Below are 14,234 nucleotides of genomic sequence, written 5' to 3' on the forward strand. Positions count from 1 at the left end.
AAAGGCTGTGGAAACAGCTTTCCTTTGTCACCATCCCCATTGTGTAGTATGAGGTTCTTGGCGGCAAATAGAAAAACACGTTTTGTAATGGCAGATAGGCCTGATCCTTCAAAAGAAGGAAAATTTATAATGCTTGCTTAATGTCAAAGCATGTGAGGTTGAATTTACTAGTGTTGAAACATTTTAGTTTTTTTTTTCCCCCTTGTGGATTTGAAACAAGGTTAGGAAAAGTGGAAAATTTGAGCTCGAGACCCTAGTGGCCCTAAGGGCTAGAATGAAGGGGGAGTTTAACTGTTAGGTCTGCCTTCCTTATAGTAGAGTGTTGAGTTCTTCATGGGACCAGCCTTCTGATCCAGTGGGAAAGTCCAGCTTGCCTATACAGTTAGTTGGTCTTGGCCAGCTTGTGGAAGCATGTTGTAAACTCAGGTCTTGGCTTAGGGCTTTGTGCACCAGTATTTTTTTAAGAGCTCCTCTAGGATATTCTAATTTTGAAGCCTCTCCATGTTACACCTGAGAAAACTGAGCCTGAGAAATGGAGGTCCATACTGGTGCCCACACAGCATGAATATAGCTGAGCTGAGCTGAGACTGTCTAGGGCTCTTTCCACTCCATTTGTAGCTGGAAGTAAAGGTGACCCAGACAGCTCATTCAGGAATCCTCTAAACTTGGTATTGGGGCCTGGATGAGATGGGAGTTATGCACCATGCCACTTGTCCCAAGTACTAGAGGAAGGGGTGAGGTTCAAAAAACTAACTGGACCCCAGGGAGGTAAGCAGCTCTCTTTAGAGCTCAAATTCAGTGTCTGGGCATGTGCATACTGGTGGTGGCAGAAAAGATAGGGCAGGATGGAAAGTGAGTAATGTTGTGGGCACCAAGGCATTCAGTTAGTGGGAACATTACAGAGAGTTGGTGAGTAAGAGCCCAAGGACGTGGTGACCTCATTCCTCAGTTACAAATAGAAGTGCTGGGCTGGGACCCTGCCCTGTGTCCACGGTAAGGTGCTTTGGATCTGAAGACTGCTGATTCTCTACTTCCTGCTTAAGGTGGATAGACTTTACATCTGACTATGTCCCAGTCCCTGCTGCTCCTATACTTTCAGAGTACACCAAGCTCTGTCATAAGCCCTGGCACCATATCACAGTTTAGTCTTTTATTATTTTCCATTGTTTTGTATGTGGTAGCTCAATTAAAGAATAAATTCCTTTTATGATAGGAAATAGGACTTTGTTCCTAGACTCTCCAGGAGCACATGAAGGTACTTGGAGAACGAGGCAGCACTTGGAGAATATCTTGGTTTCTTTTCTCCCTGCCCCAGCCTCCAAAGGAACTTTTGATTTGAAGAGAATGGTGACTGGGAGCTTTTGGGTAAATATAGCACACACTGCATTCTGTGGGATCTACTCATTACATTTTTTCACTACTAGATGAGGAACCCTTTGAAATAAGGGCTTGTTATAAGCTCTATATTCTGTGTATTCTCAGAGATTGTTGGAATCTCTGTATTCTCTTAATCTCCATATTCTGTAGTGCCCTGCCCCACACTTTGCAGGTGCTCAATAGCTGCTAAATTGATTTGAAGGCATTCCTTCTCCTGTTCCCTCCCTTGAGTCAGGCTAGTTTCTCTGGAAACCTTCTATTTCCTGAGGGAAGAATCTGAAAGCTAGTGAAGAGGAAAAGGCTGTATCTGAACATTGGCTGTCAGTGGCATCCCTTGTATCCAGAAGCCCACAGTTCTTAGTATTAGTTGACTTTCAGGGTACACATGCTTTCAAATATATGTTTGTTTGTTTGTTTTCCTACGAGAGGGCAAATATGAGGAGTCAGGGCATGGAGTGGGAGGTTAGAAGGTGGACATTCCTGAATGGTTGTTTCTTTTTACTACTTCCTTGTGAGAGAAATGCTAACTGGACCCTGAAGTTCCTAGACGTCCAGAGGAGAAAGGCTTGTGTGCAATGTTGGCCACTAATGGGGATCTTCATCCTTGGAGTTTTGTGGTTGGCATTAGTTTCATTCTTAGCTCTCCCTCCCACTGAGTTTGGCAGCTCCAACTTGATTTCCTTTTATTCTCCAAATGTTTTCTAAGAGGATAGGGAGGGAAGCAAGCCACATATGTCCCTTTGTTTCTTGAGCCCTTAATAGGCTGGCTGGGAGGGTCTCCTTCTTTCTTCTTCATACATGCCTCTTGCTCTTCAAGACCAGATGTTTGAGCCAGAGGCCTAGGGATCAAACTATCACTGACTCAGCCCCTGGTCTGGGGCCTGTTATTGAGGGGGTTCAACTTGGCACAGGGCCCTTCTGATATGTGAATGAGCCTTTCAGAAATAGATGGTTATGGTCTAAGCTTATTATCTCCCCTCCCCTCAATATCCTTACATAGGAAGGGAATGGGCTACTGTGTATGATGATCTGGTCCAGTTTTCTTTGGTTAAGTTTCAGATAAGACTCTTGCTGCCCATCTTCTATGGAAGCAGAAGATGAAGGAGCTATTGGTTCAGGTTTGAGGTCTTGCAGATAGTGAATGGAGTTACTAGTCTAGTCTAGCAATTAGCAAACTTGTCCGTGAGACCTGATTTTTTAAGAATAGGCTTCACATTTTAAAAGCATTGTTAAAGAGAAAAAAGAGGACTATGCAACAGAGACCATATGTGGCCCATAGAAACAGTTTGCCAACCCGTGGTACTTTATACTACCAATTTATCGTACACTGATTTCTTATAAATTCATAGTTTCTCTTTCTTGAGCCAGGCAAATGGTAGGCCTTTGGCTCTCTTGATTTATGACTGAGATGTTTGTAGCTAGCCCCTTCTGTGTTGGATGCTAATTAACAAAACCACTGTATCTCCTTCTGGTGTATACTTGGTGTCTTAGTCACTAGGGGTTAGAATTAGGATTGCATTCTTGGAGGAGAAAGCACCTGACACATGATGCTCTCCTCAACCTCTCTCTTCCTGTGTAAGACTTAGCTTTTCATCTTAGATGGCCCTAAATCTTATAAGTAAGCAGCTCCTGTTGATGGTAATTACAGAGATTTGAAAACAAAATCACAAAAGTCCAAAGTTGAATATGACAGAGGATTAGGAGCTGGGGCTAACTCTTCCTGCTCCTCCCCCCCCCCCACACTTCATCCCTGGCTATTTAGCCTCCTAAAATCAAGCATAACTTTTTAAGAAGGTGCCTCCTTTGTGTTCTTTCCAGATTATGCCTGAACAGAAGGAATCCTGGGTACTTTTAGGGCAAGCTACTGAGACTACCTGTTATAGGGGTGATATCAGAGTGTAGCTCTTATCCAGACAGGGAGGCATTCTAAGCTCCATCTGGAGCCCTTACATCCAGCATCCTGGAGGTTTGCATTTTGTTAACTGTTGTGTGTTTGTGTGGGTACATGCCTGTTTAGGCACCCATGCCTATTCTTGCCAAGTGCCTGGGAATGGAGAGAGTATGGTGCCAAGGCTGAGTCATTCTCCTGGAAAAGTCAGGGTTATAAGAGGTGTTGCACCAGATCTGCTTTAGAATGTTTTCTCTTCTCTCTTTTGCTGCCCCACCCTTCTCCAAACACACCTAGGATTGTAGTTCCCCTGTCTTTGCTCCTTTAGACCTGGACAGCTCAACCATTGAGCTTCCTGAGGGTAACCAGGGCTGCTCCTCCTCTCTCCTTCCATTCTGTCCCCAAAGCCCTACACCTCTACCCAACAGTATAGAAGACTTGTGGAATGTGTAAAGATGTTATGACTCTTAGGGACTAAAGCATATTTGTGAATAGTCAGTGAATGAGGTTGGCTTAAATGGTTTTAAGGTGACAGTTAATGGTGAGCATTCCAAGTAGAGTTGCCTCATGTTTTTCTCATGACTTCTTTGGGAGGGTGTCTGGTCAGTATTGTTCAAGGTGACTTGAAAAAGGAGGATGGTAGCCATAAGCTAAATTAAGTGGGCCAATTGTGTAGAAATATTTTCAACCATTATTTATAGCTGCATGACCTTGAGTAAGGTATTTAGTCTTCTGAATTTTAATTTTCCATCTTTATTTTTTTAAATAACTTTATTCATTTTATTATTTATTTATTTTTGGTTGTGATGGGTCTTCATTGCTGTTCAGAGGTTTTCTCTTGTTGGGACAAATGGGGTGCATGGGTATCTCATTGCAGTGGCTTCTGTTGTTGTGGAACACAGGCTCTAGGTATGCAGGCTTCAGTAGTTGCAGCACGTGGGCTCTAGAGCACAGGCTCAGTAGTTGTGGCCCATGGGCTTAATTGCTCTGTGGCAAGTGAAATCTTCCTGGGCCTGGGATCAAACCCGTGTCCCTTGCATTCTTATCCACTGTACCACCAGGGAAGTCTTTCATCTTTAAAATGAAGATAAAAATGATACCTACTTCCTTGGAATTTAGGAGAGAGAAAAGAGCTCATGCAGCATGTCTGGCATATTGAAGGTGCTTGATAAAAGCCCTGTTTCTCTTAATTTATTTCATTGTATTTTTCTCTCTTTAAATATTTGAGATAAAATAATTTTAGGACCCTAGTTTAGGCTTTTCCTCTAATTTGTAAATGTGCTCCCTGCACTGTGCTATCTTTCACTGCAGCCTGTTGAGGGGAAACAGTATAAGAATTTATGTGGGTATATCTTTTGCTCTGCAAAGAACCCCAGCTCTGGGGAGCCTTGAAAGTCCCAATATGAGGGAGTAGGGTAAATGGGAAGAGGTGTTATGAGACCCAGGTTAGATAGGATGGTTGTGGGATGGGTAAAAGATAGAATGTGCAGAGGGGAAAATGGTTAGAGGAACCCTTACTCAAGAAGGCAAAACAGTTTGTGAATTCAGTGGGTCCCTGCCCCTTTGCAGAAGCCAGGCAGCCATAGCTGAGGCCCACCCCCAGCCCTTGCTGTGCTGATAGCTTTTACTTCCTTTGTGTGTGTGTGTGTGGTAAGGTACAGGGGTGTCTTAGTCTGGTCACCCTTCCAGATATGCCTGTGAGTAGATAGGCTTTCTATATGGACTGAAAGTGGGTTGTAGTGGGATCTCTCAAGATCTGGAGAGTGGTTCCCCCAAGGTTTGTGGAAGCTAGGGTAGGGAGTCCTCATTAAGCTAAGCTGGTACCTCAGTGGGACTGTGCGGGGAAAAAAGCCAGCTTCCAACATATATCTTGTATATTAGGCCACCTTGGCTGGCTTTGTCTTCAGGGGTTTCTGTCTCTGCTTGTGGCACACCCCTCCCCACATCTGATGAACTGCTGTTCAATACTGTGGTGGTGGAAAGGTCTCCAGTGTATTCTCTTCTGATAGTTTCTGGCAAGAAGGTCGGGGAGCTGGGCAAGGAGGCCTTGACCCTTAACTTTGTACTTTTGGGAGGGATTTCATGAATTGTAAATTTTCCTGTGGCATTTGAGGGGCCTACATCGTGTTTCTTTCCTCTGTGTCTTTGTACAGGCTATTTGTCTACCTGGAATACCTTGAGCTTCCCTTTCCCTTTAACATATTTTCCCTGTGAAAATATTTTTATCATTCAGGACAGGTCTGCTCTTTCTCTAGAAAACTGCTCTCCTGCCTTCTCCATTATAGCTTGGGTCCCCTTTATGTTTCCACAGTTCCCTCTGATTACCTCTATTACTGCTCTTGCTGTACAAGAGTATGTGGTACATACTCATACTCAGTCACTATCATGTCTGACTCTTTGTGATGCCATGGAGTGTAGCCTGCCAAGCTTCTCTGTCCATGGGATTTTCCAGGCAAGAATATTGGAGTGGGTTGCCATTTCTTCCTCTAGCCCATCTTCCCAACCCAGGCATCAAACCCACATCTCCTGTGTCTCCTGCATTGGCAGGTGGATTCTTTACCACTGAGCCACCTGAGAAGCCCTGTCCAACATTTACTTGCAACCCCTCCCCTACAAGAAATACTCTCACATGCTTGCTTATTTACTTTCACATATGTACATGTGCAAACTTTAGAATCATCATCTCATGGCCTGGTCCATGCTGGGTGTCTTATAACTTAGTGGTGTGTGGAACAAGCATGTGTATATATGTGAGTGGAGGTCCTTTCTGAAACACTTGAGGTAGGTAAGGGTTGGCCCTATTTGCTTTTCTAGGCCTTATTAAAATCATAGGTAAAGTTTTGGGCTCAGTTTGGATTATGGAACATCATCTATTGCCTGTGAGGCTGCTGGGTAATTTCTGTAGAGACCGTAGTGGACCTTTTCCCTGCTGCTAGCTAAAGAAAGTAAACCAAAGTTAGGGTAGGGATGCTTCTTACTCTACCTGAAGAACTCTGATGGATGCATGTGTTTGGAGTAAGTGATTTCATGCATGCTCACCTTAGCATTAGGGGATACAAAATTTGTAAGTTTCTGGTGGTAGGGGTGCTAAAAACCCTGGTATTGTTGGTTGGATAAAGTTAAACAGTTTCTACTGGTCTTAGTAAATTAGTAGCTGAGTTTGTGGTTTGGAGGGCAAGATGTGGCTTTATCAACTCAAAAAATACAAAGCCACCTTTTAGAGAAGTTATGTTAACTGTGTAGGAACCATAACTAATAAGCTGGATGTCATGTCTCTGTTCTCTTACTGACTGCTCCCCTCACTGTTCCCTAAAACTTTTCTAAAACAGTCATAGATACACAGAACTCAAGGACCTTACTTGGGCTCTCTATAACTCTGCTTTCAGGAAGGTGACTATAACAAAAGTGAAGACTGTGGCTACAAACAGAGGTGCCCTAGGGCAGGTATGACACCAGATGCCACTTTTCAGCTTTTAACACATCCACTGGAAATGGGTGCTAAGAGTTGGTGTTTCCATAAGGCCTACATGATAAATCTTGTTCCTTGATGAGTGCTAGAGTTAGATTGGGCTGCAAGATTAGGTGTAAGAAAGCAACAGGCTGGTTGCAACTGGGGATGATTTGTTTAGGGGTAATTGACCAAGTTCTCCCATATAAACCTAAGTCTAGGATTATACTCGCTGAAGGTTTGCACTTAGTGAGGCGATGCTGTGGAATGGCATCTGCCTTCTGATTTCTCACCCTGTATGAATGAGGAGGCCCTCCCTGAACATTCAGATGGAATGTTCAGCCACATTCTTTGCTACTTATAGTCTGGGAAGGGAAGACAAGGGTGTCAGCTGGTTAGAGAGGAGTGAAGGGAAATTGAATAATGAGTGGGCTCAGACTGGCATCCTCTCTCCATTTCTTCCTCTGATCTTTTTGGGAGAGCTGTTCCTATTGGCCTGAAGTCATTTTCTTTTACCCAGTGGCCAAAGCACTCTAGGCCCATTAAGACCCTGTGCAAATCATGTTGCTTTAGTGGAAATGTTGATACTGGCATCTAAAATCCATGTGTAGTGAAACTTCAGTGATATTTGGGAGCCTTTTAAAAAATTTCCTGTAGTTTTGCACCTCCTGGTTCATTGATCAAGGAAGAATATTGGCATGTTTTCTTTGTTTCCAAATACAGAAGTTGCCAATTTGTGTTTCCTCAGAAAATTCATTTTTCCAGAAGTACTTTGGACCATCACCGTCTTTCTGGACACATGGATCCTCCAGTGTGGAAGATGCCCCCATGGTTAGCTGGTCACCCTTCCTGTCCTTTTCTGTGAAAGTGGGAGGTTATGGCAGATTTTTCAGCTTGATCAAGCAGATTACTCCAGCTCCCTCCCTAGTCAACCAAAGCCTCCTCCAGGGAGGGGAAGTGTGGTAATGACATTATCTTTCCCCAGGCAGCCACATGTTCTCTGAGAACAGGATGTGGGGAGGGCTGGGCCCCAGTCACAGGGTATGGGGGTGGGCGCGGGAAAGTGGGCTGGTAGTGTGGCCATGTGTGTTGATGCCTGCCTCCTTGGCTTTGAGAGGCATGAAGAGCCCTTCTGTTCTCAAGTGTTAATTCATGTGTACACCCACCCACCCACCCATGACATGTCTGTGTTCTTACTCTAAGAAAGAACTGTAAGCACCTGTGAGTGAGGACCAGCTCTGCAGGCTGGAGAAACCCAGTGGCAAGGAGTGGGTGGGCTCAGGCACCTGCTGTACCAGCCCATGCCTTGTGACTCTGTAGCCACAGGCCATTTGGGCAAGGCTTTGTCGAGGGAGCTGGGCTCCAGTAGAGAATGTGGTTGCTTTGTTGCTTCTTCCCAGGCCCTGGTCAGTCCCCTCCCTACAGATGGCTCCCTAGCACACTGAGATGATTTGAATGTTCAGTTTCCTTTTGGCCCCATCCTCTTCTTTTCCCTGCCCCCACTACTTCTGCTGGGGACCTTTGGAGATGTGCTGCCTGGGGTGGGGAAAAGAGGATGTAGCTAGCTTCCTGTGCAAGGGAGGGTGGGGCGCCCGCCTTCCTGCCTGTCTGCCCACCCTCCCAGCTGCCAGTGCTTGAGGAACTGACTGTAGAGTTAAGTTCAGAGTCATCAGAGGCATAGGGGCTCTCTGGGGCATAGGGATGAGACTTGGTTCTTCTTGGTCTCTCTTTACAGTTCTCCACCAACAGGAATTGCTGGGCTCCCTTTTCTTAGAACCACAAGGCAAAAAAGTACTTTTAGGCACCAACTGGTCTAACCATCTCATACCACAGATAGGGAAACTGAGCCCCAGGGAGTCTTAAGTCCTTTAAGGAATCAGTGGCAGAGTTGAGTAGAATTTTACAAGGTTATAAGTGAAGTTCCCTCTCTCCCCCAAGCTGCTGGTCCAGTGGTTGGCAAACTGTATTTGGCCAAGCTGCTTGGGGTAGCCTTCCTTTGACCAGAACAATTCTACTTTTATGTATATTATATCTTGAAATTTCGTTGATTTTCTGTTTGGGAAAGCGAAGAGGCAGGAAGCTGCTGAAAAAAGCAATAAAGTTGAAAACAACTGATCAAGACCTACCCAGTTCAATTGGGCACACTCTGACCTAAGAGGAAGGGACTGTCTCAAGGTCACTGGTCCACTGTTCTTGGCTGATTGCTTCTAGCTAATAGTGTGGCTCCCTTGACTATAGGAAAGATTGTTCCGACCCTGTGTTGCCTTGATCTTCTCCCATCCCAAAGAGAGCCCCTCTTGTAGCACCCTGAAGCAAGAGCTAGAGGCCATTAAATTTATTGGATGAAATAAATAATAGCAAGTAAGCCTTTAGAAGGACCTTCTTGCAACCTTAAAATAAGAGAAAATTGGGAGGGCAAGGTTCCAAGTTCGGGGGACCTGGGTTCTAGTCCTATCTCCTTCACACTTGGACAAACTGCCATTTACCTCACTGAACCTCAATTTCTCCTGTCTATAAAATAGTGCTGATCTGTACTCTGCCTTTTGTACAGACTTGAGTTCAGCAAGAGAATGCATGTGGACAAGTGTCTTTTTTTTATTACTTAACTGATTTTAATAACATGACATAAAGCCCTTACACTTGATATAATTGTTATGCAAAATACATAGATGAATACTGTCTTCTTTTAAAAATACAAAATAAATAAGATGTGAAAATAGGCAAGTTTCCATTAAATGAATGAACATTTTTAAAAAAGTTTTGCTTTCCATATCATTTGAAGAAGGGAAATTATCATTTTATTTAAACAATATTCAAGTTTATTAAACAGATTTTTAAAAGTTTTATAAAATGTTTAACTTTCATCACCTTCAAGGTTTATGTTACTCCCAAATTTTGCATATAACTGAACTTTTCAAATCTGCTAACACCTACTGAAACCCACTCCAGTGTTCTTGCCTGGAGAATCCCAGAGATGGGGGAGCCTGGTGGGCTGCTGTCTATGGGGTCACACAGAGTCGGACACGACTGAAGTGACTTAGCAGCAGCAGCAGCAGCAGCAACACCTACTGAATTGATTCCACTCGGGATTCTAAGGTGTCAGTTTCTTCTTGCAAATTTTTCTTTGCTTCTGCTAACATTTCTTGAGCTAACATTTCTTCTTGAACATGGCTAATGAAAACATTACCAGTCTGATAAGGTATCATTAAGCAGTCATCTGCAAGCATGATATCTTCACAAACATCTTCTAAATTTTGGAGTTATTTCTTTTTTACTTCTATTTCTTCCTTTAGTTCTGTGATTCTACTTGTATTCCATGCTAATTTGTGTATTGTAAGACTGACATCTACACCTGGCTTCTTCATGGTGGCTGCCATCTTGGGCCATGAGTGTCTTTTAAACTGTAAAGCACTGTGCACATGGGGTTAGGATATTTATTGTATAAGGGTGAGTCAGAAGCCCTGCATTTAATAATGAGGTTGCAGGAGAAAGGTACCAAAATGTATCAAATACCAAATACATGCTAGGTGCCAAGCCAGGTTGTTTTGTATAAATAAAAGGAGATAATGCTGTTCCTCACAACTATCTCGTGAGGTAGGCATTGTTACTCCCATTTTACTTGGAGGAAAATTGATGCTTCAAGAGTTTGAGGGACTTGCAGTGCACCAAGGGACTCCCTCTAGAGCCCACACTGTCCATCATACTATTTGTAAAGAGATCTTAAGAAAGTGTTGTGGTTTCCTTTGTGACTTTCCAATCCATTCCCTGCTCTACTCCAATGTCTCTCCTCTCTTGTTGGCTTCATGTCACAGCCCTGGGCTCTGTATTCCTTGCTTTCCTTGGTGGTACACTTAGTGTACTTAGGCGCCCTTGTTTGGCCGTTAGTTGATGGAGGAGCCCTTTGGGTCAGCAACCTTTTTGTTGACAAGAGGGGCTTCTTACTCCCCTGGGGAGCTGGTAGGAAGGGCCTAGGCTGTGTTGCTAGTTAGAACTGGCTCTTCTCCAAGGTCATGCAACTAAAAGATGGTAGTTGCTTCCCTTCATTGAGACTCAGTTTTCTCATTTTTAAAATGTGCCTAAAGATGCTTCCTTTATATGTGCTGATAAATGTTTCATAGCAAACTGTCTGGTGAAGCCACGATTTGTATTGTTTACCAATCCCAATGGTATAAATACTCTCACCATTTGTTGTTGTTCAGTCACTCAGTCGTGTCCAACTCTCACCATGGCCAATTTCAAACTACCAACCCAGGGTCCTTGAAGGAGTTGTACAGAGATCAGCTCTAGTGTAAGTTGGTTCCAGTGCACTGTTATTGATTGTACCTATCTTAGAGTCCCCAGCCTGTCCCCAACTTCAACCTGTTCACATCTGTATGCAAATACAAGGCTTGCTCCCTAGTTCCCAGAGCATCTAGGAAAGGGAGAGTATCATTTAAGGTCTGCTGCTTGCCTGAAAGTTCTCCCGAGAGAGTGTTTAAAGGGGCACAGAACTTGAGAATATTATGATTGAGGCTCTAATTAGAGTATTTTTGATCAGTGTTGTTGGGCTGCTGAGGTATTTGTACCAGTTGTTTCCTTCCACTGTTTAATTCTTAACTAGATGGGAAGATAGTGGAAGGCTCTGTAAAATGGCCTGAGGGTTTGGTCATTCCAGAAAGCATTTAGCTTTCTGTTTGAAAGCCCAAAGCCTCTCCTCCCTCTCCTGCCTGTAGAGCCTGCTTTGCTGGGTTCTAACCTGAAGATCCCAACTATGAGGATCTCTGGGCTAGAAAGTATTTTGGAGGACCAGAGATCTGGTCTGACCTGTCATCTTATCTCAATCGCATCTATGCCAGGTGATGTTTCTTTAAACTTCCCAGAGGATAAGAATCACCTGGGACAAAACTACTGCTTTCCAAGCTCCTCCTCTGAAGTGTCTTTTTCAGTAAGCTTGGAGTGGGGTTCAGGAATCTAGGTTTTTAAACTAGTATCCCTAATGATTCCCAACAGTTAAGTTTGGGAAATACCACATTGCCACTGCACAATCCTCTGCCATGTGGGTGTCATTTTGTCCATTTTACAGGTAGGAAGATTAAGAGATCATGGCTTGTTTTTGGCAGAGCTCGATCCTGCCCTCAGGTTTTTAGAGTACATAGCTATGTTCCTTCTACAAGAGAGGAATTCATTGAAACATGTATATTATCTAGGGTGAAACAGATCACCAGCCCAGGTTGGGTGCATGAGACAAGTGCTCGGGCCTGGTGCACTGGGAAGACCCAGAGGGATCGGGTGGAGAGGGAGGTGGGAGGGGGGACTGGGATGGGGAATACATGTAAATCCATGGCTAATTCATTTCAATGTATGACAAAAACTACTGTAATCATGTAAAGTAATTAGCCTCCAACTAATAAAAATAAATGGAAAAAATAAATGAAAAAAAAAGAGGAATTACTTTAGTATATAGAGAAATTGCTTTAGTATGTAGAAAAATTACTTTAGCCCCTGATCTTTTGTGGAGGTAAACTGCTTTTAAATCTGGAGAACCATTCACTAGTCCCACTGGCCTACATGACCCTGTAGTTACTGCTATTTACTTGGCTTTGTTTCCCTTCAATCGAGCATCCTTCTGCCCATATTGACTGTTGACACCAGCCCTTGAGAGGCTGTATTCCATGCCAGAGGTTCCCAAATTTGGCTGGGCCTTAGAATTATCTGAAGCTCTTAAATTCTGATGCCTGGGCCCTGCTTCTTATATAATAATAAATCATGATCTCTGTGGGTGAGGCCAGGAAATCTGTCTTTAAATTTTTTCCCAATTGTTGCTGATGAGCCTATCTACAGACCCAGTGATTTTTCTGGATACCAGCTGAAGGAGTTTGGACGTTTTGGTGGGTTGTGCTAGAGGGCTGGGAACCTGTGTATATTAATGGGACACAATTAGAGAAAATGACAAGGCAGAGCCTAGGATGAAGAAAGAAGAGCAGGTGTCCTTTAAAAGGACAAGGTAGCCTAGGTGCTCTGTTGTATTCTGCCTCACTTCAGGGCTCTGCTTCTTGGGGGGAATCTCTATCCCTCCCAAGAGAGAAAACATTCAAAATAATGCAAGGATGTATGTGTTTCTGCCTTATATGCATGGCTTCAACTTGTCTAACCAAGTAGAAATCTAATCATATTTTAGAGTTTCCCCCCAAATTAAAGGGCCCTTAGGCTAGAAGGGCCCTCTGCAGGTCTTCTTGGCAACCCGTAGCCCTTCAGTGTAGTCAAACCGGGTTTTAGTTCAAATTATTCTGGAGAGATTGAATATTTGCAATAACATGGCTAAAAATGGAGGGGCTAGTAATCATCACATTCTACTTAGGATATGCCAAGTACTTTCTGGTCTGTTATTTTAACTTAAATCTCCCAATAACCCTGTTGTGAGGTTGATATTATTAGGTTCATTTTATATATTAGAAAACTGAGTTTTAGAAACAGGAAGGTAAGAGAGACTCTAAAGCATCTTTCAGCTGTACCAAGATTTATTTCTCAAAGAACTGAGATCATTATTTCTAGGATGAGGACTCCAGTTTTGTGAGTGCCCTAGATGCCAGATTTGACTCTTGGCATGCCAGCAAGGTTGACAGGAAGTCGACTGTAGCTTAACTCTGGGACCAAAAACAGCTTTTTTTTTTTTTAATATTGGAGTATAGTTGACTACTATATATAAAATAGATAAGTGTGCTAGTTTCAGGTGTACAGCAAAGTGAATCACTTATATCGACTCTTTTAGATTATTTCCCCATATAAGTCGTTACAGAGTATTGAGTGCTATACAGTAGGTGCTTATTTATTATCTATTTTAAATATAGTAGTGTGAGTATGTGCGCGTGCACTCAGTTGTGTCTCTTTGTGACCCCATGGACTGTAGCCCGCCAGGCTCCTCTGTCCATAGGATTCTTCAGGGAAGAATACTGGAGTGGGTTGCCATGCTCTCCTCCAAGGGATCTTCCCAACCCAGGGACTGAACCCGAATCTCCTGCATCTCCTACATTGGCTGGTGGATTCTTTACCACTGCACCACCTGGGAAGCCCATATAAGTAATGTAGATATGTTAATTCCAATCTCTCAATTTATCTCTACCCCTTCCTAATAACCATGAATTTGGAAAATAGAGTTTATTTAGCTGGAAGTCTCCTCTTGCCCCTACATAGTTGACTGATCCTGGCTTCAGCAGTTTTAACACAGGACAGGGCAGAAATCCCATGAGTAATGGATGGAATCCAAGCTGATGCTTAGGTCAGCTCCAGTGCCCTTCAGAGCTGGGATGCTGGAGGTTGCTGTGGTGTGTTTCTGAGCAGAGAGAATAGAGCCCTCTTCTGGTGCTCTGCGTAACTAGTGTCTCCAGGCAGCTGCAAACGGTCTGTGTTTCCAGTCTATAAATACTTCTTGTGAAACTTGTAGGCAGGAAGCTGGGTCAAGCAGGAAACTGATGCTAGTGACTGAAGCCCTGCTGGGTGTGGCCCCAGAGAGAGGCTTAATCCATGTGAAAGACTTATTTTATT

At 43.6% G+C, this 14,234-nt stretch overlaps 1 protein-coding gene and 1 pseudogene across 1 annotated transcript in view; one reads left to right on the forward strand and one right to left on the reverse strand.

Annotated features, from left to right (window-relative positions):
- MSN (moesin) overlaps nt 1-14,234 on the forward strand; it is a 71,651-nt gene that overhangs the window by 25,721 nt on the left and 31,696 nt on the right. The window lies entirely within an intron of this gene.
- LOC110138266 (prefoldin subunit 4-like) lies at nt 9,568-10,090 on the reverse strand (annotated as a pseudogene).

This window comes from Odocoileus virginianus, chromosome X (genome assembly GCF_023699985.2).
Source record: "Odocoileus virginianus isolate 20LAN1187 ecotype Illinois chromosome X, Ovbor_1.2, whole genome shotgun sequence".
NCBI lineage: Eukaryota > Metazoa > Chordata > Mammalia > Artiodactyla > Cervidae > Odocoileus > Odocoileus virginianus.